Source organism: Barbus barbus (genome assembly GCF_936440315.1).
Source record: "Barbus barbus genome assembly, chromosome: 5".
In the NCBI taxonomy this organism is placed as follows: domain Eukaryota; kingdom Metazoa; phylum Chordata; class Actinopteri; order Cypriniformes; family Cyprinidae; genus Barbus; species Barbus barbus.
In genome coordinates, this window is record NC_136733.1 from 42,273,703 (window position 1) to 42,299,753 (window position 26,051).

Below are 26,051 nucleotides of genomic sequence, written 5' to 3' on the forward strand. Positions count from 1 at the left end.
TTAATACCTAAAATGTACATGAAACTGTTGTACGGTGTTTATTGAGCACTGTACTGTAGATTTTATGCAATAAAATAATCTTATTAATAAAATATGACCTATTAATGCATTGTCCACGGAAAGCCTGTGGAGGCCCCGTCAAATAAGTTACAGGTGGTCAAGTGACACCTGTAACTTATTTGACGGGGCCTGTTCAGGCTTTCCGTGGACAGTGCACTTTTATGCAAATTAAGCCATTTTAATACCTAAAATGTACATGAAACTGTTGTACGGTGTTTATTGAGCACTGTACTGTAGATTTTATGCAATAAAATAATCTTATTAATAAAATATGACCTATTAATGCATTGTCCACGGAAAGCCTGTGGAGGCCCCTTCAAATAAGTTACAGGTGGTCAAGTGACACCTGTAACTTATTTGACGGGGCCTGTACAGGCTTTCTGTGGACAGTTTATTTTTATGCAGATTAAGCCATTTTAATAGCTCCAATGTACATGAAACTACTTGACGTTGTTTCCTGAGCACTGTACTGTAGGTATTATGCAATAAAATAATCTTATTAATAAAATATGCCTTATTAATGCATTGTCCACGGAAAGCCTGTGGTGGCCCCGTCAAATAAGTTACAGGTGGTCAAGTGAAACCTGTAACTTATTTGACGGGGCCTGTACAGGCTTTCCGTGGACAGTTTATTTTTATGCAAATTAAGCCATTTTAATATCTACAATGTACATGAAACTGTTGTACGGTGTTTACCGAGCACTGTACTGTAGATTTTATGCAATAAAATAATCTTATTAATATAATATGTCCTATTAATGCATTGTCCACGGAAAGCCTTTGGAGACCCCATCAAATAAGTTACAGGTGGTCAAGTGACACCTGTAACTTATTTGACGGGGCCTGTACAGGCTCTCCGTGGACAGTTTATTTTTATGCAAATTAAGCCATTTTAATAGCTCCAATGTACATGAAACTACTTGACGGTGTTTCCTGAGCACTGTACTGTAGGTATTATGCAATAAACTAATCTTATTAATAAAATATGACTTATTAATGCATTCCAACATCAGAAAGTGACACCTGTAACTTATTTGACGGGGCCTGTGCAGGCTTTCCGTGGACAGTGCACTTTTATGCAAATTAAGCCATTTTAATACCTAAAATGTACATGAAACTGTTGTACGGTGTTTATTGAGCACTGTACTGTAGATTTTATGCAATAAAATAATCTTATTAATAAAATATGACCTATTAATGCATTGTCCACGGAAAGCCTGTGGAGGCCCCGTCAAATAAGTTACAGGTGGTCAATTGACACCTGTAACTTATTTGACGGGGCCTCCACAGGCTTTCCGTGGACAGTGCACTTTTATGCAAATTAAGCCATTTTAATACCTAAAATGTACATGAAACTGTTGTACGGTGTTTATTGAGCACTGTACTGTAGATTTTATGCAATAAAATAATCTTATTAATAAAATATGACCTATTAATGCATTGTCCACGGAAAGCCTGTGGAGGCCCCGTCAAATAAGTTACAGGTGGTCAATTGACACCTGTAACTTATTTGACGGGGCCTTTAAAGGCTTTCCGTGGACAGTTTATTTTTATGCAAATTAAGCCATTTTAATAGCTCCAATGTACATGAAACTACTTGACGGTGTTTCCTGAGCACTGTACTGTAGATTTTATGCAATAAAATAATCTTATTAATAAAATATGACCTATTAATGCATTGTCCACGGAAAGCCTGTGGATGCCCCGTCAAATAAGTTACAGGTGGTCAAGTGACACCTGTAACTTATTTGACGGGGCCTGTACAGGCTTTCCGTGGACAGTTTATTTTTATGCAAATTAAGCCATTTTAATACCTAAAATGTACATGAAACTGTTGTACGGTGTTTATTGAGCACTGTACTGTAGATTTTATGCAATAAAATAATCTTATTAATAAAATATGACCTATTAATGCATTGTCCACGGAAAGCCTGTGGATGCCCCGTCAAATAAGTTACAGGTGGTCAAGTGACACCTGTAACTTATTTGACGGGGCCTGTACAGGCTTTCCGTGGACAGTTTATTTTTATGCAAATTAAGCCATTTTAATACCTAAAATGTACATGAAACTGTTGTACGGTGTTTATTGAGCACTGTACTGTAGATTTTATGCAATAAAATAATCTTATTAATAAAATATGACCTATTAATGCATTGTCCACGGAAAGCCTGTGGAGGCCCCGTCAAATAAGTTACAGGTGGTCAAGTGACACCTGTAACTTATTTGACGGGGCCTGTTCGGGCTTTCCGTGGACAGTGCACTTTTATGCAAATTAAGCCATTTTAATACCTAAAATGTACATGAAACTGTTGTACGGTGTTTATTGAGCACTGTACTGTAGATTTTATGCAATAAAATAATCTTATTAATAAAATATGACCTATTAATGCATTGTCCACGGAAAGCCTGTGGAGGCCCCTTCAAATAAGTTACAGGTGGTCAAGTGACACCTGTAACTTATTTGACGGGGCCTGTACAGGCTTTCTGTGGACAGTTTATTTTTATGCAAATTAAGCCATTTTAATAGCTCCAATGTACATGAAACTACTTGACGTTGTTTCCTGAGCACTGTACTGTAGGTATTATGCAATAAAATAATCTTATTAATAAAATATGCCTTATTAATGCATTGTCCACGGAAAGCCTGTGGTGGCCCCGTCAAATAAGTTACAGGTGGTCAAGTGAAACCTGTAACTTATTTGACGGGGCCTGTACAGGCTTTCCGTGGACAGTTTATTTTTATGCAAATTAAGCCATTTTAATATCTACAATGTACATGAAACTGTTGTACGGTGTTTACCGAGCACTGTACTGTAGATTTTATGCAATAAAATAATCTTATTAATATAATATGTCCTATTAATGCATTGTCCACGGAAAGCCTGTGGAGACCCCATCAAATAAGTTACAGGTGGTCAAGTGACACCTGTAACTTATTTGACGGGGCCTGTACAGGCTCTCCGTGGACAGTTTATTTTTATGCAAATTAAGCCATTTTAATAGCTCCAATGTACATGAAACTACTTGACGGTGTTTCCTGAGCACTGTACTGTAGGTATTATGCAATAAAATAATCTTATTAATAAAATATGACTTATTAATGCATTCCAACATCAGAAAGTGACACCTGTAACTTATTTGACGGGGCCTGTGCAGGCTTTCCGTGGACAGTGCACTTTTATGCAAATTAAGCCATTTTAATACCTAAAATGTACATGAAACTGTTGTACGGTGTTTATTGAGCACTGTACTGTAGATTTTATGCAATAAAATAATCTTATTAATAAAATATGACCTATTAATGCATTGTCCACGGAAAGCCTGTGGAGGCCCCGTCAAATAAGTTACAGGTGGTCAATTGACACCTGTAACTTATTTGACGGGGCCTCCACAGGCTTTCCGTGGACAGTGCACTTTTATGCAAATTAAGCCATTTTAATACCTAAAATGTACATGAAACTGTTGTACGGTGTTTATTGAGCACTGTACTGTAGATTTTATGCAATAAAATAATCTTATTAATAAAATATGACCTATTAATGCATTGTCCACGGAAAGCCTGTGGAGGCCCCGTCAAATAAGTTACAGGTGGTCAACTGACACCTGTAACTTATTTGACGGGGCCTTTAAAGGCTTTCCGTGGACAGTTTATTTTTATGCAAATTAAGCCATTTTAATAGCTCCAATGTACATGAAACTACTTGACGGTGTTTCCTGAGCACTGTACTGTAGATTTTATGCAATAAAATAATCTTATTAATAAAATATGACCTATTAATGCATTGTCCACGGAAAGCCTGTGGATGCCCCGTCAAATAAGTTACAGGTGGTCAAGTGACACCTGTAACTTATTTGACGGGGCCTGTACAGGCTTTCCGTGGACAGTTTATTTTTATGCAAATTAAGCCATTTTAATACCTAAAATGTACATGAAACTGTTGTACGGTGTTTATTGAGCACTGTGCTGTAGATTTTATGCAATAAAATAATCTTATTAATAAAATATGACCTATTAATGCATTGTCCACGGAAAGCCTGTGGATGCCCCGTCAAATAAGTTACAGGTGGTCAAGTGACACCTGTAACTTATTTGACGGGGCCTGTACAGGCTTTCCGTGGACAGTTTATTTTTATGCAAATTAAGCCATTTTAATACCTAAAATGTACATGAAACTGTTGTACGGTGTTTATTGAGCACTGTACTGTAGATTTTATGCAATAAAATAATCTTATTAATAAAATATGACCTATTAATGCATTGTCCACGGAAAGCCTGTGGAGGCCCCGTCAAATAAGTTACAGGTGGTCAAGTGACACCTGTAACTTATTTGACGGGGCCTGTTCAGGCTTTCCGTGGACAGTGCACTTTTATGCAAATTAAGCCATTTTAATACCTAAAATGTACATGAAACTGTTGTACGGTGTTTATTGAGCACTGTACTGTAGATTTTATGCAATAAAATAATCTTATTAATAAAATATGACCTATTAATGCATTGTCCACGGAAAGCCTGTGGAGGCCCCTTCAAATAAGTTACAGGTGGTCAAGTGACACCTGTAACTTATTTGACGGGGCCTGTACAGGCTTTCTGTGGACAGTTTATTTTTATGCAAATTAAGCCATTTTAATAGCTCCAATGTACATGAAACTACTTGACGTTGTTTCCTGAGCACTATACTGTAGGTATTATGCAATAAAATAATCTTATTAATAAAATATGACCTATTAATGCATTGTCCACGGAAAGCCTGTGGAGGCCCCGTCAAATAAGTTACAGGTGGTCAAGTGACACCTGTAACTTTTTTGACGGGGCCTGTGCAGGCTTTCCGTGTACAGTTTATTTTTATGCAAATTAAGCCCTTTTAATACCTAAAATGTACATGAAACTGTTGTACGGTGTTTATTGAGCACTGTACTGTAGATTTTATGCAATAAAATAATCTTATTAATAAAATATGACCTATTAATGCATTGTCCACGGAAAGCCTGTGGAGGCTCCGTCAAATAAGTTACAGGTGGTCAAGTGACACCTGTAACTTATTTGACGGGGCCTGTACAGGCTTTCCGTGGACAGTTTATTTTTATGCAAATTAAGCCATTTTAATACCTAAAATGTACATGAAACTGTTGTACGGTGTTTATTGAGCACTGTACTGTAGATTTTATGCAATAAAATAATCGTATTAATAAAATATGACCTATTAATGTAATGTCCACGGAATGCCTGAGGAGGCCCCGTCAAATAAGTTACAGGTGGTCAAGTGACACCTGTAACTTTTTTGATGGGGCCTGTGCAGGCTTTCCGTGGACAGTGCACTTTTATGCAAATTAAGCCATTTTAATACCTAAAATGTACATGAAACTGTTGTACGGTGTTTATTGAGCACTGTACTGTAGATTATATGCAATAAAATAATCTTATTAATAAAATATGACCTATTAATGCATTGTCCACGGAAAGCCTGTGGAGGCCCCGTCAAATAAGTTACAGGTGGTCAAGTGACACATGTAACTTATTTGACGGGGCTTATACAGGCTCTCCGTGGACAGTTTATTTTTATGCAAATCAAGCCATTTTAATAGCTCCAATGTACATGAAACTACTTGACGTTGTTTCCTGAGCACTGTACTGTAGGTATTATGCAATAAAATAATCTTATTAATAAAATATGCCTTATTAATGCATTGTCCACGGAAAGCCTGTGGAGGCCCCGTCAAATAAGTTACAGGTGGTCAAGTGAAACCTGTAACTTATTTGACGGGGCCTGTACAGGCTTTCCGTGGACAGTTTATTTTTATGCAAATTAAGCCATTTTAATATCTACAATGTACATGAAACTGTTGTACGGTGTTTACCGAGCACTGTACTGTAGATTTTATGCAATAAAATAATCTTATTAATATAATATGTCCTATTAATGCATTGTCCACGGAAATCCTGTGGAGACCCCATCAAATAAGTTACAGGTGGTCAAGTGACACCTGTAACTTATTTGACGGGGCCTGTACAGGCTCTCCGTGGACAGTTTATTTTTATGCAAATTAAGCCATTTTAATAGCTCCAATGTACATGAAACTACTTGACGGTGTTTCCTGAGCACTGTACTGTAGGTATTATGCAATAAAATAATCTTATTAATAAAATATGACTTATTAATGCATTCCAACATCAGAAAGTGACACCTGTAACTTATTTGACGGGGCCTGTGCAGGCTTTCCGTGGACAGTGCACTTTTATGCAAATTAAGCCATTTTAATACCTAAAATGTACATGAAACTGTTGTACGGTGTTTATTGAGCACTGTACTGTAGATTTTATGCAATAAAATAATCTTATTAATAAAATATGACCTATTAATGCATTGTCCACGGAAAGCCTGTGGAGGCCCCGTCAAATAAGTTACAGGTGGTCAATTGACACCTGTAACTTATTTGACGGGGCCTCCACAGGCTTTCCGTGGACAGTGCCCTTTTATGCAAATTAAGCCATTTTAATACCTAAAATGTACATGAAACTGTTGTACGGTGTTTATTGGGCACTGTAATGTAGATTTTATGCAATAACATAATCTTATTAATAAAATATGACCTATTAATGCATTGTCCACGGAAAGCCTGTGGAGGCCCCGTCAAATAAGTTACAGGTGGTCAAGTGACACCTGTAACTTATATGACGGGGCCTGTACAGGCTTTCCGTGGACAGTTTATTTTTATGCAAATTAAGCCATTTTAATACCTAAAATGTACATGAAACTGTTGTACGGTGTTTATTGAGCACTGTACTGTAGATTTTATGCAATAAAATAATCTTATTAATAAAATATGACCTATTAATGCATTGTCCACGGAAAGCCTGTGGAGGCCCCGTCAAATAAGTTACAGGTGGTCAAGTGACACCTGTAACTTTTTTGACGGGGCCTGTGCAGGCTTTCCGTGGACAGTGCACTTTTATGCAAATTAAGCCATTTTAATACCTAAAATGTACATGAAACTGTTGTACGGTGTTTATTGAGCACTGTACTGTAGATTTTATGCAATAAAATAATCTTATTAATAAAATATGACCTATTAATGCATTGTCCACGGAAAGCCTGTGGAGGCCCCGTCAAATAAGTTACAGGTGGTCAAGTGACACCTGTAACTTATTTGACGGGGCCTGTACAGGCTTTCCGTGGACAGTTTATTTTTATGCAAATTAAGCCATTTTAATAGCTCCAATATACATGAAACTACTTGACGGTTTTTCCTGAGCACTGTACTGTAGGTATTATGGAATAAAATAATCTTATTAATAAAATATGACCTATTAATGCATTGTCCACGGAAAGCCTGTGGAGGCCCCGTCAAATAAGTTACAGGTGGTCAAGTGACACCTGTAACTTTTTTGACGGGGCCTGTGCAGGCTTTCCGTGTACAGTTTATTTTTATGCAAATTAAGCCCTTTTAATACCTAAAATGTACATGAAACTGTTGTACGGTGTTTATTGAGCACTGTACTGTAGATTTTATGCAATAAAATAATCTTATTAATAAAATATGACCTATTAATGCATTGTCCACGGAAAGCCTGTGGAGGCTCCGTCAAATAAGTTACAGGTGGTCAAGTGACACCTGTAACTTCTTTGACGGGGCCTGTACAGGCTTTCCGTGGACAGTTTATTTTTATGCAAATTAAGCCATTTTAATACCTAAAATGTACATGAAACTGTTGTACGGTGTTTATTGAGCACTGTACTGTAGATTTTATGCAATAAAATAATCTTATTAATAAAATATGACCTATTAATGCATTGTCCACGGAAAGCCTGTGGAGGCCCCGTCAAATAAGTTACAGTTGGTCAAGTGACACCTGTAACTTATTTGACGGGGCCTGTACAGGCTTTCCGTGGACAGTTTATTTTTATGCAAATTAAGCCATTTTAATACCTAAAATGTACATGAAACTGTTGTACGGTGTTTATTGAGCACTGTACTGTAGATTTTATGCAATAAAATAATCGTATTAATAAAATATGATCTATTAATGTAATGTCCACGGAATGCCTGAGGAGGCCCCGTCAAATAAGTTACAGGTGGTCAAGTGACACCTGTAACTTTTTTGATGGGGCCTGTGCAGGCTTTCCGTGGACAGTGCACTTTTATGCAAATTAAGCCATTTTAATACCTAAAATGTACAGAAACTGTTGTACGGTGTTTATTGAGCACTGTACTGTAGATTATATGCAATAAAATAATCTTATTAATAAAATATGACCTATTAATGCATTGTCCACGGAAAGCCTGTGGAGGCCCCGTCAAATAAGTTACAGGTGGTCAAGTGACACATGTAACTTATTTGACGGGGGCTTATACAGGCTCTCCGTGGACAGTTTATTTTTATGCAAATTAAGCCATTTTAATAGCTACAATGTACATGAAACTGTTGTACGGTGTTTACCGAGCACTGTACTGTAGATTTTATGCAATAAAATAATTTTATTAATAAAATATGACCTATTAATGCATTGTCCACGGAAAGCCTGTGGAGGCCCCATCGAATAAGTTACAGGTGGTCAAGTGACACCTGTAACTTATTTGACGAGGCCTGTACAGGCTCTCCGTGGACAGTTAATTTGTATGCAAATTAAGCCATTTTAATAGCTCCAATGTACATGAAACTACTTGACGGTGTTTCCTGAGCACTTTACTGTAGGTATTATGCAATAAAATAATCTTATTAATGAAATATGACGTATTAATGCATTCCAACATCAGAAAGTGACACCTGTAACTTATTTGACGGGGCCTGTGCAGGCTTTCCGTGGACAGTGAACTTTTATGCAAATTAAGCCATTTTAATACCTAAAATGTACATGAAACTGTTGTACGGTGTTTATTGAGCACTGTACTGTAGATTTTAAGCAATAAAATAATCTTATTAATAAAATATGACCTATTAATGCATTGTCCACGGAAAGCCTGTGGAGGCCCCGTCAAATAAGTTACAGGTGGTCAAGTGACACCTGTAACTTATTTGACGGGGCCTGTGCAGGCTTTCCGTGGACAGTGCACTTTTATGCAAATTAAGCCATTTTAATACCTAAAATGTACATGAAACTGTTGTACGGTGTTTATTGAGCACTGTACTGTAGATTTTATGCAATAAAATAATCTTATTAATAAAATATGACCTATTAATGCATTGTCCACGGAAAGCCTGTGGAGGCCCCGTCAAATAAGTTACAGGTGGTCAAGTGACACCTGTAACTTTTTTGACGGGGCCTGTGCAGGCTTTCCGTGGACAGTTTATTTTTATGCAAATTAAGCCATTTTAATAGCTCCAATGTAAATGAAACTACTTGACGGTGTTTCCTGAGCACTGTACTGTAGGTATTATGCAATAAAAAATTCTTATTAATAAAATATGCCTTATTAATGCATTGTCCACGGAAAGCCTGTTGAGGCCCCGTCAAATATGTTACAGGTGGTCAAGTGACACCTGTAACTTATTTGACGGGGCCTGTACAGGCTTTCCGTGGACAGTTTTTTTTTATGCAAATTAAGCCATTTTAATACCTAAAATGTACATGAAACTGTTGTACGGTGTTTATTGAGCACTGTACTGTAGATTATATGCAATAAAATAATCTTATTAATAAAATATGACCTATTAATGCATTGTCCACGGAAAGCCTGTGGAGGCCCCTTCAAATAAGTTACAGGTGGTCAAGTGACACCTGTAACTTATTTGACGGGGCCTGTACAGGCTTTCTGTGGACAGTTTATTTTTATGCAAATTAAGCCATTTTAATAGCTCCAATGTACATGAAACTACTTGACGTTGTTTCCTGAGCACTGTACTGTAGGTATTATGCAATAAAATAATCTTATTAATAAAATATGCCTTATTAATGCATTGTCCACGGAAAGCCTGTGGAGGCCCCGTCAAATAAGTTACAGGTGGTCAAGTGAAACCTGTAACTTATTTGACGGGGCCTGTACAGGCTTTCCGTGGACAGTTTATTTTTATGCAAATTAAGCCATTTTAATATCTACAATGTACATGAAACTGTTGTACGGTGTTTACCGAGCACTGTACTGTAGATTTTATGCAATAAAATAATCTTATTAATATAATATGTCCTATTAATGCATTGTCCACGGAAAGCCTGTGGAGACCCCATCAAATAAGTTACAGGTGGTCAAGTGACACCTGTAACTTATTTGACGGGGCCTGTACAGGCTCTCCGTGGACAGTTTATTTTTATGCAAATTAAGCCATTTTAATAGCTCCAATGTACATGAAACTACTTGACGGTGTTTCCTGAGCACTGTACTGTAGGTATTATGCAATAAAATAATCTTATTAATAAAATATGACTTATTAATGCATTCCAACATCAGAAAGTGACACCTGTAACTTATTTGACGGGGCCTGTGCAGGCTTTCCGTGGACAGTGCACTTTTATGCAAATTAAGCCATTTTAATACCTAAAATGTACATGAAACTGTTGTACGGTGTTTATTGAGCACTGTACTGTAGATTTTATGCAATAAAATAATCTTATTAATAAAATATGACCTATTAATGCATTGTCCACGGAAAGCCTGTGGAGGCCCCGTCAAATAAGTTACAGGTGGTCAATTGACACCTGTAACTTATTTGACGGGGCCTCCACAGGCTTTCCGTGGACAGTGCCCTTTTATGCAAATTAAGCCATTTTAATACCTAAAATGTAAATGAAACTGTTGTACGGTGTTTATTGGGCACTGTAATGTAGATTTTATGCAATAACATAATCTTATTAATAAAATATGACCTATTAATGCATTGTCCACGGAAAGCCTGTGGAGGCCCCGTCAAATAAGTTACAGGTGGTCAAGTGACACCTGTAACTTATATGACGGGGCCTGTACAGGCTTTCCGTGGACAGTTTATTTTTATGCAAATTAAGCCATTTTAATACCTAAAATGTACATGAAACTGTTGTACGGTGTTTATTGAGCACTGTACTGTAGATTTTATGCAATAAAATAATCTTATTAATAAAATATGACCTATTAATGCATTGTCCACGGAAAGCCTGTGGAGGCCCCGTCAAATAAGTTACAGGTGGTCAAGTGACACCTGTAACTTATTTGACGGGGCCTGTACAGGCATTCCGTGGACAGTTTATTTTTATGCAAATTAAGCCATTTTAATACCTAAAATGTACATGAAACTGTTGTACGGTGTTTATTGAGCACTGTACTGTAGATTTTATGCAATAAAATAATCTTATTAATAAAATATGACCTATTAATGCATTGTCCACGGAAAGCCTGTGGAGGCCCCGTCAAATAAGTTACAGGTGGTCAAGTGACACCTGTAACTTTTTTGACGGGGCCTGTGCAGGCTTTCCGTGGACAGTGCACTTTTATGCAAATTAAGCCATTTTAATACCTAAAATGTACATGAAACTGTTGTACGGTGTTTATTGAGCACTGTACTGTAGATTTTATGCAATAAAATAATCTTATTAATAAAATATGACCTATTAATGCATTGTCCACGGAAAGCCTGTGGAGGCCCCGTCAAATAAGTTACAGGTGGTCAAGTGACACCTGTAACTTATTTGACGGGGCCTGTACAGGCTTTCCGTGGACAGTTTATTTTTATGCAAATTAAGCCATTTTAATAGCTCCAATATACATGAAACTACTTGACGGTTTTTCCTGAGCACTGTACTGTAGGTATTATGGAATAAAATAATCTTATTAATAAAATATGACCTATTAATGCATTGTCCACGGAAAGCCTGTGGAGGCCCCGTCAAATAAGTTACAGGTGGTCAAGTGACACCTGAAACTTTTTTGACGGGGCCTGTGCAGGCTTTCCGTGTACAGTTTATTTTTATGCAAATTAAGCCCTTTTAATACCTAAAATGTACATGAAACTGTTGTACGGTGTTTATTGAGCACTGTACTGTAGATTTTATGCAATAAAATAATCTTATTAATAAAATATGACCTATTAATGCATTGTCCACGGAAAGCCTGTGGAGGCTCCGTCAAATAAGTTACAGGTGGTCAAGTGACACCTGTAACTTCTTTGACGGGGCCTCCACAGGCTTTCCGTGGACAGTGCACTTTTATGCAAATTAAGCCATTTTAATACCTAAAATGTACATGAAACTGTTGTACGGTGTTTATTGAGCACTGTACTGTAGATTTTATGCAATAAAATAATCTTATTAATAAAATATGACCTATTAATGCATTGTCCACGGAAAGCCTGTGGAGGCCCCTTCAAATAAGTTACAGGTGGTCAAGTGACACCTGTAACTTATTTGACGGGGCCTGTACAGGCTTTCTGTGGACAGTTTATTTTTATGCAAATTAAGCCATTTTAATAGCTCCAATGTACATGAAACTACTTGACGTTGTTTCCTGAGCACTATACTGTAGGTATTATGCAATAAAATAATCTTATTAATAAAATATGACCTATTAATGCATTGTCCACGGAAAGCCTGTGGAGGCCCCGTCAAATAAGTTACAGGTGGTCAAGTGACACCTGTAACTTTTTTGACGGGGCCTGTGCAGGCTTTCCGTGTACAGTTTATTTTTATGCAAATTAAGCCCTTTTAATACCTAAAATGTACATGAAACTGTTGTACGGTGTTTATTGAGCACTGTACTGTAGATTTTATGCAATAAAATAATCTTATTAATAAAATATGACCTATTAATGCATTGTCCACGGAAAGCCTGTGGAGGCTCCGTCAAATAAGTTACAGGTGGTCAAGTGACACCTGTAACTTATTTGACGGGGCCTGTACAGGCTTTCCGTGGACAGTTTATTTTTATGCAAATTAAGCCATTTTAATACCTAAAATGTACATGAAACTGTTGTACGGTGTTTATTGAGCACTGTACTGTAGATTTTATGCAATAAAATAATCGTATTAATAAAATATGACCTATTAATGTAATGTCCACGGAATGCCTGAGGAGGCCCCGTCAAATAAGTTACAGGTGGTCAAGTGACACCTGTAACTTTTTTGATGGGGCCTGTGCAGGCTTTCCGTGGACAGTGCACTTTTATGCAAATTAAGCCATTTTAATACCTAAAATGTACATGAAACTGTTGTACGGTGTTTATTGAGCACTGTACTGTAGATTATATGCAATAAAATAATCTTATTAATAAAATATGACCTATTAATGCATTGTCCACGGAAAGCCTGTGGAGGCCCCGTCAAATAAGTTACAGGTGGTCAAGTGACACATGTAACTTATTTGACGGGGCTTATACAGGCTCTCCGTGGACAGTTTATTTTTATGCAAATCAAGCCATTTTAATAGCTCCAATGTACATGAAACTACTTGACGTTGTTTCCTGAGCACTGTACTGTAGGTATTATGCAATAAAATAATCTTATTAATAAAATATGCCTTATTAATGCATTGTCCACGGAAAGCCTGTGGAGGCCCCGTCAAATAAGTTACAGGTGGTCAAGTGAAACCTGTAACTTATTTGACGGGGCCTGTACAGGCTTTCCGTGGACAGTTTATTTTTATGCAAATTAAGCCATTTTAATATCTACAATGTACATGAAACTGTTGTACGGTGTTTACCGAGCACTGTACTGTAGATTTTATGCAATAAAATAATCTTATTAATATAATATGTCCTATTAATGCATTGTCCACGGAAATCCTGTGGAGACCCCATCAAATAAGTTACAGGTGGTCAAGTGACACCTGTAACTTATTTGACGGGGCCTGTACAGGCTCTCCGTGGACAGTTTATTTTTATGCAAATTAAGCCATTTTAATAGCTCCAATGTACATGAAACTACTTGACGGTGTTTCCTGAGCACTGTACTGTAGGTATTATGCAATAAAATAATCTTATTAATAAAATATGACTTATTAATGCATTCCAACATCAGAAAGTGACACCTGTAACTTATTTGACGGGGCCTGTGCAGGCTTTCCGTGGACAGTGCACTTTTATGCAAATTAAGCCATTTTAATACCTAAAATGTACATGAAACTGTTGTACGGTGTTTATTGAGCACTGTACTGTAGATTTTATGCAATAAAATAATCTTATTAATAAAATATGACCTATTAATGCATTGTCCACGGAAAGCCTGTGGAGGCCCCGTCAAATAAGTTACAGGTGGTCAATTGACACCTGTAACTTATTTGACGGGGCCTCCACAGGCTTTCCGTGGACAGTGCCCTTTTATGCAAATTAAGCCATTTTAATACCTAAAATGTACATGAAACTGTTGTACGGTGTTTATTGGGCACTGTAATGTAGATTTTATGCAATAACATAATCTTATTAATAAAATATGACCTATTAATGCATTGTCCACGGAAAGCCTGTGGAGGCCCCGTCAAATAAGTTACAGGTGGTCAAGTGACACCTGTAACTTATATGACGGGGCCTGTACAGGCTTTCCGTGGACAGTTTATTTTTATGCAAATTAAGCCATTTTAATACCTAAAATGTACATGAAACTGTTGTACGGTGTTTATTGAGCACTGTACTGTAGATTTTATGCAATAAAATAATCTTATTAATAAAATATGACCTATTAATGCATTGTCCACGGAAAGCCTGTGGAGGCCCCGTCAAATAAGTTACAGGTGGTCAAGTGACACCTGTAACTTTTTTGACGGGGCCTGTGCAGGCTTTCCGTGGACAGTGCACTTTTATGCAAATTAAGCCATTTTAATACCTAAAATGTACATGAAACTGTTGTACGGTGTTTATTGAGCACTGTACTGTAGATTTTATGCAATAAAATAATCTTATTAATAAAATATGACCTATTAATGCATTGTCCACGGAAAGCCTGTGGAGGCCCCGTCAAATAAGTTACAGGTGGTCAAGTGACACCTGTAACTTATTTGACGGGGCCTGTACAGGCTTTCCGTGGACAGTTTATTTTTATGCAAATTAAGCCATTTTAATAGCTCCAATATACATGAAACTACTTGACGGTTTTTCCTGAGCACTGTACTGTAGGTATTATGGAATAAAATAATCTTATTAATAAAATATGACCTATTAATGCATTGTCCACGGAAAGCCTGTGGAGGCCCCGTCAAATAAGTTACAGGTGGTCAAGTGACACCTGTAACTTTTTTGACGGGGCCTGTGCAGGCTTTCCGTGTACAGTTTATTTTTATGCAAATTAAGCCCTTTTAATACCTAAAATGTACATGAAACTGTTGTACGGTGTTTATTGAGCACTGTACTGTAGATTTTATGCAATAAAATAATCTTATTAATAAAATATGACCTATTAATGCATTGTCCACGGAAAGCCTGTGGAGGCTCCGTCAAATAAGTTACAGGTGGTCAAGTGACACCTGTAACTTCTTTGACGGGGCCTGTACAGGCTTTCCGTGGACAGTTTATTTTTATGCAAATTAAGCCATTTTAATACCTAAAATGTACATGAAACTGTTGTACGGTGTTTATTGAGCACTGTACTGTAGATTTTATGCAATAAAATAATCTTATTAATAAAATATGACCTATTAATGCATTGTCCACGGAAAGCCTGTGGAGGCCCCGTCAAATAAGTTACAGTTGGTCAAGTGACACCTGTAACTTATTTGACGGGGCCTGTACAGGCTTTCCGTGGACAGTTTATTTTTATGCAAATTAAGCCATTTTAATACCTAAAATGTACATGAAACTGTTGTACGGTGTTTATTGAGCACTGTACTGTAGATTTTATGCAATAAAATAATCGTATTAATAAAATATGATCTATTAATGTAATGTCCACGGAATGCCTGAGGAGGCCCCGTCAAATAAGTTACAGGTGGTCAAGTGACACCTGTAACTTTTTTGATGGGGCCTGTGCAGGCTTTCCGTGGACAGTGCACTTTTATGCAAATTAAGCCATTTTAATACCTAAAATGTACATGAAACTGTTGTACGGTGTTTATTGAGCACTGTACTGTAGATTATATGCAATAAAATAATCTTATTAATAAAATATGACCTATTAATGCATTGTCCACGGAAAGCCTGTGGAGGCCCCGTCAAATAAGTTACAGGTGGTCAAGTGACACATGTAACTTATTTGACGGGGCTTATACAGGCTCTCCGTGGACAGTTTATTTTTATGCAAATTAAGCCATTTTAATAGCTACAATGTACATGAAACTGTTGTACGGTGTTTACCGAGCACTGTACTGTAGATTTTATGCAATAAAATAATTTTATTAATAAAATATGACCTATTAATGCATTGTCCACGGAAAGCCTGTGGAGGCCCCATCGAATAAGTTACAGGTGGTCAAGTGACACCTGTAACTTATTTGACGAGGCCTGTACAGGCTCTCCGTGGACAGTTAATTTGTATGCAAATTAAGCCATTTTAATAGCTCCAATGTACATGAAACTACTTGACGGTGTTTCCTGAGCACTTTACTGTAGGTATTATGCAATAAAATAATCTTATTAATGAAATATGACGTATTAATGCATTCCAACATCAGAAAGTGACACCTGTAACTTATTTGACGGGGCCTGTGCAGGCTTTCCGTGGACAGTGAACTTTTATGCAAATTAAGCCATTTTAATACCTAAAATGTACATGAAACTGTTGTACGGTGTTTATTGAGCACTGTACTGTAGATTTTAAGCAATAAAATAATCTTATTAATAAAATATGACCTATTAATGCATTGTCCACGGAAAGCCTGTGGAGGCCCCGTCAAATAAGTTACAGGTGGTCAAGTGACACCTGTAACTTATTTGACGGGGCCTGTGCAGGCTTTCCGTGGACAGTGCACTTTTATGCAAATTAAGCCATTTTAATACCTAAAATGTACATGAAACTGTTGTACGGTGTTTATTGAGCACTGTACTGTAGATTTTATGCAATAAAATAATCTTATTAATAAAATATGACCTATTAATGCATTGTCCACGGAAAGCCTGTGGAGGCCCCGTCAAATAAGTTACAGGTGGTCAAGTGACACCTGTAACTTTTTTGACGGGGCCTGTGCAGGCTTTCCGTGGACAGTTTATTTTTATGCAAATTAAGCCATTTTAATAGCTCCAATGTAAATGAAACTACTTGACGGTGTTTCCTGAGCACTGTACTGTAGGTATTATGCAATAAAAAATTCTTATTAATAAAATATGCCTTATTAATGCATTGTCCACGGAAAGCCTGTTGAGGCCCCGTCAAATATGTTACAGGTGGTCAAGTGACACCTGTAACTTATTTGACGGGGCCTGTACAGGCTTTCCGTGGACAGTTTTTTTTTATGCAAATTAAGCCATTTTAATACCTAAAATGTACATGAAACTGTTGTACGGTGTTTATTGAGCACTGTACTGTAGATTATATGCAATAAAATAATCTTATTAATAAAATATGACCTATTAATGCATTGTCCACGGAAAGCCTGTGGAGGCCCCTTCAAATAAGTTACAGGTGGTCAAGTGACACCTGTAACTTATTTGACGGGGCCTGTACAGGCTTTCTGTGGACAGTTTATTTTTATGCAAATTAAGCCATTTTAATAGCTCCAATGTACATGAAACTACTTGACGTTGTTTCCTGAGCACTGTACTGTAGGTATTATGCAATAAAATAATCTTATTAATAAAATATGCCTTATTAATGCATTGTCCACGGAAAGCCTGTGGAGGCCCCGTCAAATAAGTTACAGGTGGTCAAGTGAAACCTGTAACTTATTTGACGGGGCCTGTACAGGCTTTCCGTGGACAGTTTATTTTTATGCAAATTAAGCCATTTTAATATCTACAATGTACATGAAACTGTTGTACGGTGTTTACCGAGCACTGTACTGTAGATTTTATGCAATAAAATAATCTTAATATAATATGTCCTATTAATGCATTGTCCACGGAAAGCCTGTGGAGACCCCATCAAATAAGTTACAGGTGGTCAAGTGACACCTGTAACTTATTTGACGGGGCCTGTACAGGCTCTCCGTGGACAGTTTATTTTTATGCAAATTAAGCCATTTTAATAGCTCCAATGTACATGAAACTACTTGACGGTGTTTCCTGAGCACTGTACTGTAGGTATTATGCAATAAAATAATCTTATTAATAAAATATGACTTATTAATGCATTCCAACATCAGAAAGTGACACCTGTAACTTATTTGACGGGGCCTGTGCAGGCTTTCCGTGGACAGTGCACTTTTATGCAAATTAAGCCATTTTAATACCTAAAATGTACATGAAACTGTTGTACGGTGTTTATTGAGCACTGTACTGTAGATTTTATGCAATAAAATAATCTTATTAATAAAATATGACCTATTAATGCATTGTCCACGGAAAGCCTGTGGAGGCCCCGTCAAATAAGTTACAGGTGGTCAATTGACACCTGTAACTTATTTGACGGGGCCTCCACAGGCTTTCCGTGGACAGTGCCCTTTTATGCAAATTAAGCCATTTTAATACCTAAAATGTAAATGAAACTGTTGTACGGTGTTTATTGGGCACTGTAATGTAGATTTTATGCAATAACATAATCTTATTAATAAAATATGACCTATTAATGCATTGTCCACGGAAAGCCTGTGGAGGCCCCGTCAAATAAGTTACAGGTGGTCAAGTGACACCTGTAACTTATATGACGGGGCCTGTACAGGCTTTCCGTGGACAGTTTATTTTTATGCAAATTAAGCCATTTTAATACCTAAAATGTACATGAAACTGTTGTACGGTGTTTATTGAGCACTGTACTGTAGATTTTATGCAATAAAATAATCTTATTAATAAAATATGACCTATTAATGCATTGTCCACGGAAAGCCTGTGGAGGCCCCCGTCAAATAAGTTACAGGTGGTCAAGTGACACCTGTAACTTATTTGACGGGGCCTGTACAGGCATTCCGTGGGACAGTTTATTTTTATGCAAATTAAGCCATTTTAATACCTAAAATGTACATGAAACTGTTGTACGGTGTTTATTGAGCACTGTACTGTAGATTTTATGCAATAAAATAATCTTATTAATAAAATATGACCTATTAATGCATTGTCCACGGAAAGCCTGTGGAGGCCCCGTCAAATAAGTTACAGGTGGTCAAGTGACACCTGTAACTTTTTTGACGGGGCCTGTGCAGGCTTTCCGTGGACAGTGCACTTTTATGCAAATTAAGCCATTTTAATACCTAAAATGTACATGAAACTGTTGTACGGTGTTTATTGAGCACTGTACTGTAGATTTTATGCAATAAAATAATCTTATTAATAAAATATGACCTATTAATGCATTGTCCACGGAAAGCCTGTGGAGGCCCCGTCAAATAAGTTACAGGTGGTCAAGTGACACCTGTAACTTATTTGACGGGGCCTGTACAGGCTTTCCGTGGACAGTTTATTTTTATGCAAATTAAGCCATTTTAATAGCTCCAATATACATGAAACTACTTGACGGTTTTTCCTGAGCACTGTACTGTAGGTATTATGGAATAAAAATAATCTTATTAATAAAATATGACCTATTAATGCATTGTCCACGGAAAGCCTGTGGAGGCCCCGTCAAATAAGTTACAGGTGGTCAAGTGACACCTGAAACTTTTTTGACGGGGCCTGTGCAGGCTTTCCGTGTACAGTTTATTTTTATGCAAATTAAGCCCTTTTAATACCTAAAATGTACATGAAACTGTTGTACGGTGTTTATTGAGCACTGTACTGTAGATTTTATGCAATAAAATAATCTTATTAATAAAATATGACCTATTAATGCATTGTCCACGGAAAGCCTGTGGAGGCTCCGTCAAATAAGTTACAGGTGGTCAAGTGACACCTGTAACTTCTTTGACGGGGCCTCCACAGGCTTTCCGTGGACAGTGCACTTTTATGCAAATTAAGCCATTTTAATACCAAAATGTACATGAAACTGTTGTACGGTGTTTATTGAGCACTGTACTGTAGATTTTATGCAATAAAATAATCTTATTAATAAAATATGACCTATTAATGCATTGTCCACGGAAAGCCTGTGGAGGCCCCTTCAAAATAAGTTACAGGTGGTCAAGTGACACCTGTAACTTATTTGACGGGGCCTGTACAGGCTTTCTGTGGACAGTTTATTTTTATGCAAATTAAGCCATTTTAATAGCTCCAATGTACATGAAACTACTTGACGTTGTTTCCTGAGCACTATACTGTAGGTATTATGCAATAAAATAATCTTATTAATAAAATATGACCTATTAATGCATTGTCCACGGAAAGCCTGTGGAGGCCCCGTCAAATAAGTTACAGGTGGTCAAGTGACACCTGTAACTTTTTTGACGGGGCCTGTGCAGGCTTTCCGTGTACAGTTTATTTTTATGCAAATTAAGCCCTTTTAATACCTAAAATGTACATGAAACTGTTGTACGGTGTTTATTGAGCACTGTACTGTAGATTTTATGCAATAAAATAATCTTATTAATAAAATATGACCTATTAATGCATTGTCCACGGAAAGCCTGTGGAGGCTCCGTCAAATAAGTTACAGGTGGTCAAGTGACACCTGTAACTTATTTGACGGGGCCTGTACAGGCTTTCCGTGGACAGTTTATTTTTATGCAAATTAAGCCATTTTAATACCTAAAATGTACATGAAACTGTTGTACGGTGTTTATTGAGCACTGTACTGTAGATTTTATGCAATAAAATAATCGTATTAATAAAATATGACCTATTAATGTAATGTCCACGGAATGCCTGAGGAGGCCCCGTCAAATAAGTTACAGGTGGTCAAGTGACACCTGTAACTTTTTTGATGGGGCCTGTGCAGGCTTTCCGTGGACAGTGCACTTTTATGCAAATTAAGCCATTTTAATACCTAAAATGTACATGAAACTGTTGTACGGTGTTTATTGAGCACTGTACTGTAGATTATATGCAATAAAATAATCTTATTAATAAAATATGACCTATTAATGCATTGTCCACGGAAAGCCTGTGGAGGCCCCGTCAAATAAGTTACAGGTGGTCAAGTGACACATGTAACTTATTTGACGGGGCTTATACAGGCTCTCCGTGGACAGTTTATTTTTATGCAAATAAAGCCATTTTAATAGCTCCAATGTACATGAAACTACTTGACGTTGTTTCCTGAGCACTGTACTGTAGGTATTATGCAATAAAATAATCTTATTAATAAAATATGCCTTATTAATGCATTGTCCACGGAAAGCCTGTGGAGGCCCCGTCAAATAAGTTACAGGTGGTCAAGTGAAACCTGTAACTTATTTGACGGGGCCTGTACAGGCTTTCCGTGGACAGTTTATTTTTATGCAAATTAAGCCATTTTAATATCTACAATGTACATGAAACTGTTGTACGGTGTTTACCGAGCACTGTACTGTAGATTTTATGCAATAAAATAATCTTATTAATATAATATGTCCTATTAATGCATTGTCCACGGAAATCCTGTGGAGACCCCATCAAATAAGTTACAGGTGGTCAAGTGACACCTGTAACTTATTTGACGGGGCCTGTACAGGCTCTCCGTGGACAGTTTATTTTTATGCAAATTAAGCCATTTTAATAGCTCCAATGTACATGAAACTACTTGACGGTGTTTCCTGAGCACTGTACTGTAGGTATTATGCAATAAAATAATCTTATTAATAAAATATGACTTATTAATGCATTCCAACATCAGAAAGTGACACCTGTAACTTATTTGACGGGGCCTGTGCAGGCTTTCCGTGGACAGTGCACTTTTATGCAAATTAAGCCATTTTAATACCTAAAATGTACATGAAACTGTTGTACGGTGTTTATTGAGCACTGTACTGTAGATTTTATGCAATAAAATAATCTTATTAATAAAATATGACCTATTAATGCATTGTCCACGGAAAGCCTGTGGAGGCCCCGTCAAATAAGTTACAGGTGGTCAATTGACACCTGTAACTTATTTGACGGGGCCTCCACAGGCTTTCCGTGGACAGTGCCCTTTTATGCAAATTAAGCCATTTTAATACCTAAAATGTACATGAAACTGTTGTACGGTGTTTATTGGGCACTGTAATGTAGATTTTATGCAATAACATAATCTTATTAATAAAATATGACCTATTAATGCATTGTCCACGGAAAGCCTGTGGAGGCCCCGTCAAATAAGTTACAGGTGGTCAAGTGACACCTGTAACTTATATGACGGGGCCTGTACAGGCTTTCCGTGGACAGTTTATTTTTATGCAAATTAAGCCATTTTAATACCTAAAATGTACATGAAACTGTTGTACGGTGTTTATTGAGCACTGTACTGTAGATTTTATGCAATAAAATAATCTTATTAATAAAATATGACCTATTAATGCATTGTCCACGGAAAGCCTGTGGAGGCCCCGTCAAATAAGTTACAGGTGGTCAAGTGACACCTGTAACTTTTTTGACGGGGCCTGTGCAGGCTTTCCGTGGACAGTGCACTTTTATGCAAATTAAGCCATTTTAATACCTAAAATGTACATGAAACTGTTGTACGGTGTTTATTGAGCACTGTACTGTAGATTTTATGCAATAAAATAATCTTATTAATAAAATATGACCTATTAATGCATTGTCCACGGAAAGCCTGTGGAGGCCCCGTCAAATAAGTTACAGGTGGTCAAGTGACACCTGTAACTTATTTGACGGGGCCTGTACAGGCTTTCCGTGGACAGTTTATTTTTATGCAAATTAAGCCATTTTAATAGCTCCAATATACATGAAACTACTTGACGGTTTTTCCTGAGCACTGTACTGTAGGTATTATGGAATAAAATAATCTTATTAATAAAATATGACCTATTAATGCATTGTCCACGGAAAGCCTGTGGAGGCCCCGTCAAATAAGTTACAGGTGGTCAAGTGACACCTGTAACTTTTTTGACGGGGCCTGTGCAGGCTTTCCGTGTACAGTTTATTTTTATGCAAGTTAAGCCCTTTTAATACCTAAAATGTACATGAAACTGTTGTACGGTGTTTATTGAGCACTGTACTGTAGATTTTATGCAATAAAATAATCTTATTAATAAAATATGACCTATTAATGCATTGTCCACGGAAAGCCTGTGGAGGCTCCGTCAAATAAGTTACAGGTGGTCAAGTGACACCTGTAACTTCTTTGACGGGGCCTGTACAGGCTTTCCGTGGACAGTTTATTTTTATGCAAATTAAGCCATTTTAATACCTAAAATGTACATGAAACTGTTGTACGGTGTTTATTGAGCACTGTACTGTAGATTTTATGCAATAAAATAATCTTATTAATAAAATATGACCTATTAATGCATTGTCCACGGAAAGCCTGTGGAGGCCCCGTCAAATAAGTTACAGTTGGTCAAGTGACACCTGTAACTTATTTGACGGGGCCTGTACAGGCTTTCCGTGGACAGTTTATTTTTATGCAAATTAAGCCATTTTAATACCTAAAATGTACATGAAACTGTTGTACGGTGTTTATTGAGCACTGTACTGTAGATTTTATGCAATAAAATAATCGTATTAATAAAATATGATCTATTAATGTAATGTCCACGGAATGCCTGAGGAGGCCCCGTCAAATAAGTTACAGGTGGTCAAGTGACACCTGTAACTTTTTTGATGGGGCCTGTGCAGGCTTTCCGTGGACAGTGCACTTTTATGCAAATTAAGCCATTTTAATACCTAAAATGTACATTAAACTGTTGTACGGTGTTTATTGAGCACTGTACTGTAGATTATATGCAATAAAATAATCTTATTAATAAAATATGACCTATTAATGCATTGTCCACGGAAAGCCTGTGGAGGCCCCGTCAAATAAGTTACAGGTGGTCAAGTGACACATGTAACTTATTTGACGGGGCTTATACAGGCTCTCCGTGGACAGTTTATTTTTATGCAAATTAAGCCATTTTAATAGCTACAATGTACATGAAACTGTTGTACGGTGTTTACCGAGCACTGTACTGTAGATTTTATGCAATAAAATAATTTTATTAATAAAATATGACCTATTAATGCATTGTCCACGGAAAGCCTGTGGAGGCCCCATCGAATAAGTTACAGGTGGTCAAGTGACACCTGTAACTTATTTGACGAGGCCTGTACAGGCTCTCCGTGGACAGTTAATTTGTATGCAAATTAAGCCATTTTAATAGCTCCAATGTACATGAAACTACTTGACGGTGTTTCCTGAGCACTTTACTGTAGGTATTATGCAATAAAATAATCTTATTAATGAAATATGACGTATTAATGCATTCCAACATCAGAAAGTGACACCTGTAACTTATTTGACGGGGCCTGTGCAGGCTTTCCGTGGACAGTGAACTTTTATGCAAATTAAGCCATTTTAATACCTAAAATGTACATGAAACTGTTGTACGGTGTTTATTGAGCACTGTACTGTAGATTTTAAGCAATAAAATAATCTTATTAATAAAATATGACCTATTAATGCATTGTCCACGGAAAGCCTGTGGAGGCCCCGTCAAATAAGTTACAGGTGGTCAAGTGACACCTGTAACTTATTTGACGGGGCCTGTGCAGGCTTTCCGTGGACAGTGCACTTTTATGCAAATTAAGCCATTTTAATACCTAAAATGTACATGAAACTGTTGTACGGTGTTTATTGAGCACTGTACTGTAGATTTTATGCAATAAAATAATCTTATTAATAAAATATGACCTATTAATGCATTGTCCACGGAAAGCCTGTGGAGGCCCCGTCAAATAAGTTACAGGTGGTCAAGTGACACCTGTAACTTTTTTGACGGGGCCTGTGCAGGCTTTCCGTGGACAGTTTATTTTTATGCAAATTAAGCCATTTTAATAGCTCCAATGTAAATGAAACTACTTGACGGTGTTTCCTGAGCACTGTACTGTAGGTATTATGCAATAAAAAATTCTTATTAATAAAATATGCCTTATTAATGCATTGTCCACGGAAAGCCTGTTGAGGCCCCGTCAAATATGTTACAGGTGGTCAAGTGACACCTGTAACTTATTTGACGGGGCCTGTACAGGCTTTCCGTGGACAGTTTTTTTTTATGCAAATTAAGCCATTTTAATACCTAAAATGTACATGAAACTGTTGTACGGTGTTTATTGAGCACTGTACTGTAGATTATATGCAATAAAATAATCTTATTAATAAAATATGACCTATTAATGCATTGTCCACGGAAAGCCTGTGGAGGCCCCTTCAAATAAGTTACAGGTGGTCAAGTGACACCTGTAACTTATTTGACGGGGCCTGTACAGGCTTTCTGTGGACAGTTTATTTTTATGCAAATTAAGCCATTTTAATAGCTCCAATGTACATGAAACTACTTGACGTTGTTTCCTGAGCACTGTACTGTAGGTATTATGCAATAAAATAATCTTATTAATAAAATATGCCTTATTAATGCATTGTCCACGGAAAGCCTGTGGAGGCCCCGTCAAATAAGTTACAGGTGGTCAAGTGAAACCTGTAACTTATTTGACGGGGCCTGTACAGGCTTTCCGTGGACAGTTTATTTTTATGCAAATTAAGCCATTTTAATATCTACAATGTACATGAAACTGTTGTACGGTGTTTACCGAGCACTGTACTGTAGATTTTATGCAATAAAATAATCTTATTAATATAATATGTCCTATTAATGCATTGTCCACGGAAAGCCTGTGGAGACCCCATCAAATAAGTTACAGGTGGTCAAGTGACACCTGTAACTTATTTGACGGGGCCTGTACAGGCTCTCCGTGGACAGTTTATTTTTATGCAAATTAAGCCATTTTAATAGCTCCAATGTACATGAAACTACTTGACGGTGTTTCCTGAGCACTGTACTGTAGGTATTATGCAATAAAATAATCTTATTAATAAAATATGACTTATTAATGCATTCCAACATCAGAAAGTGACACCTGTAACTTATTTGACGGGGCCTGTGCAGGCTTTCCGTGGACAGTGCACTTTTATGCAAATTAAGCCATTTTAATACCTAAAATGTACATGAAACTGTTGTACGGTGTTT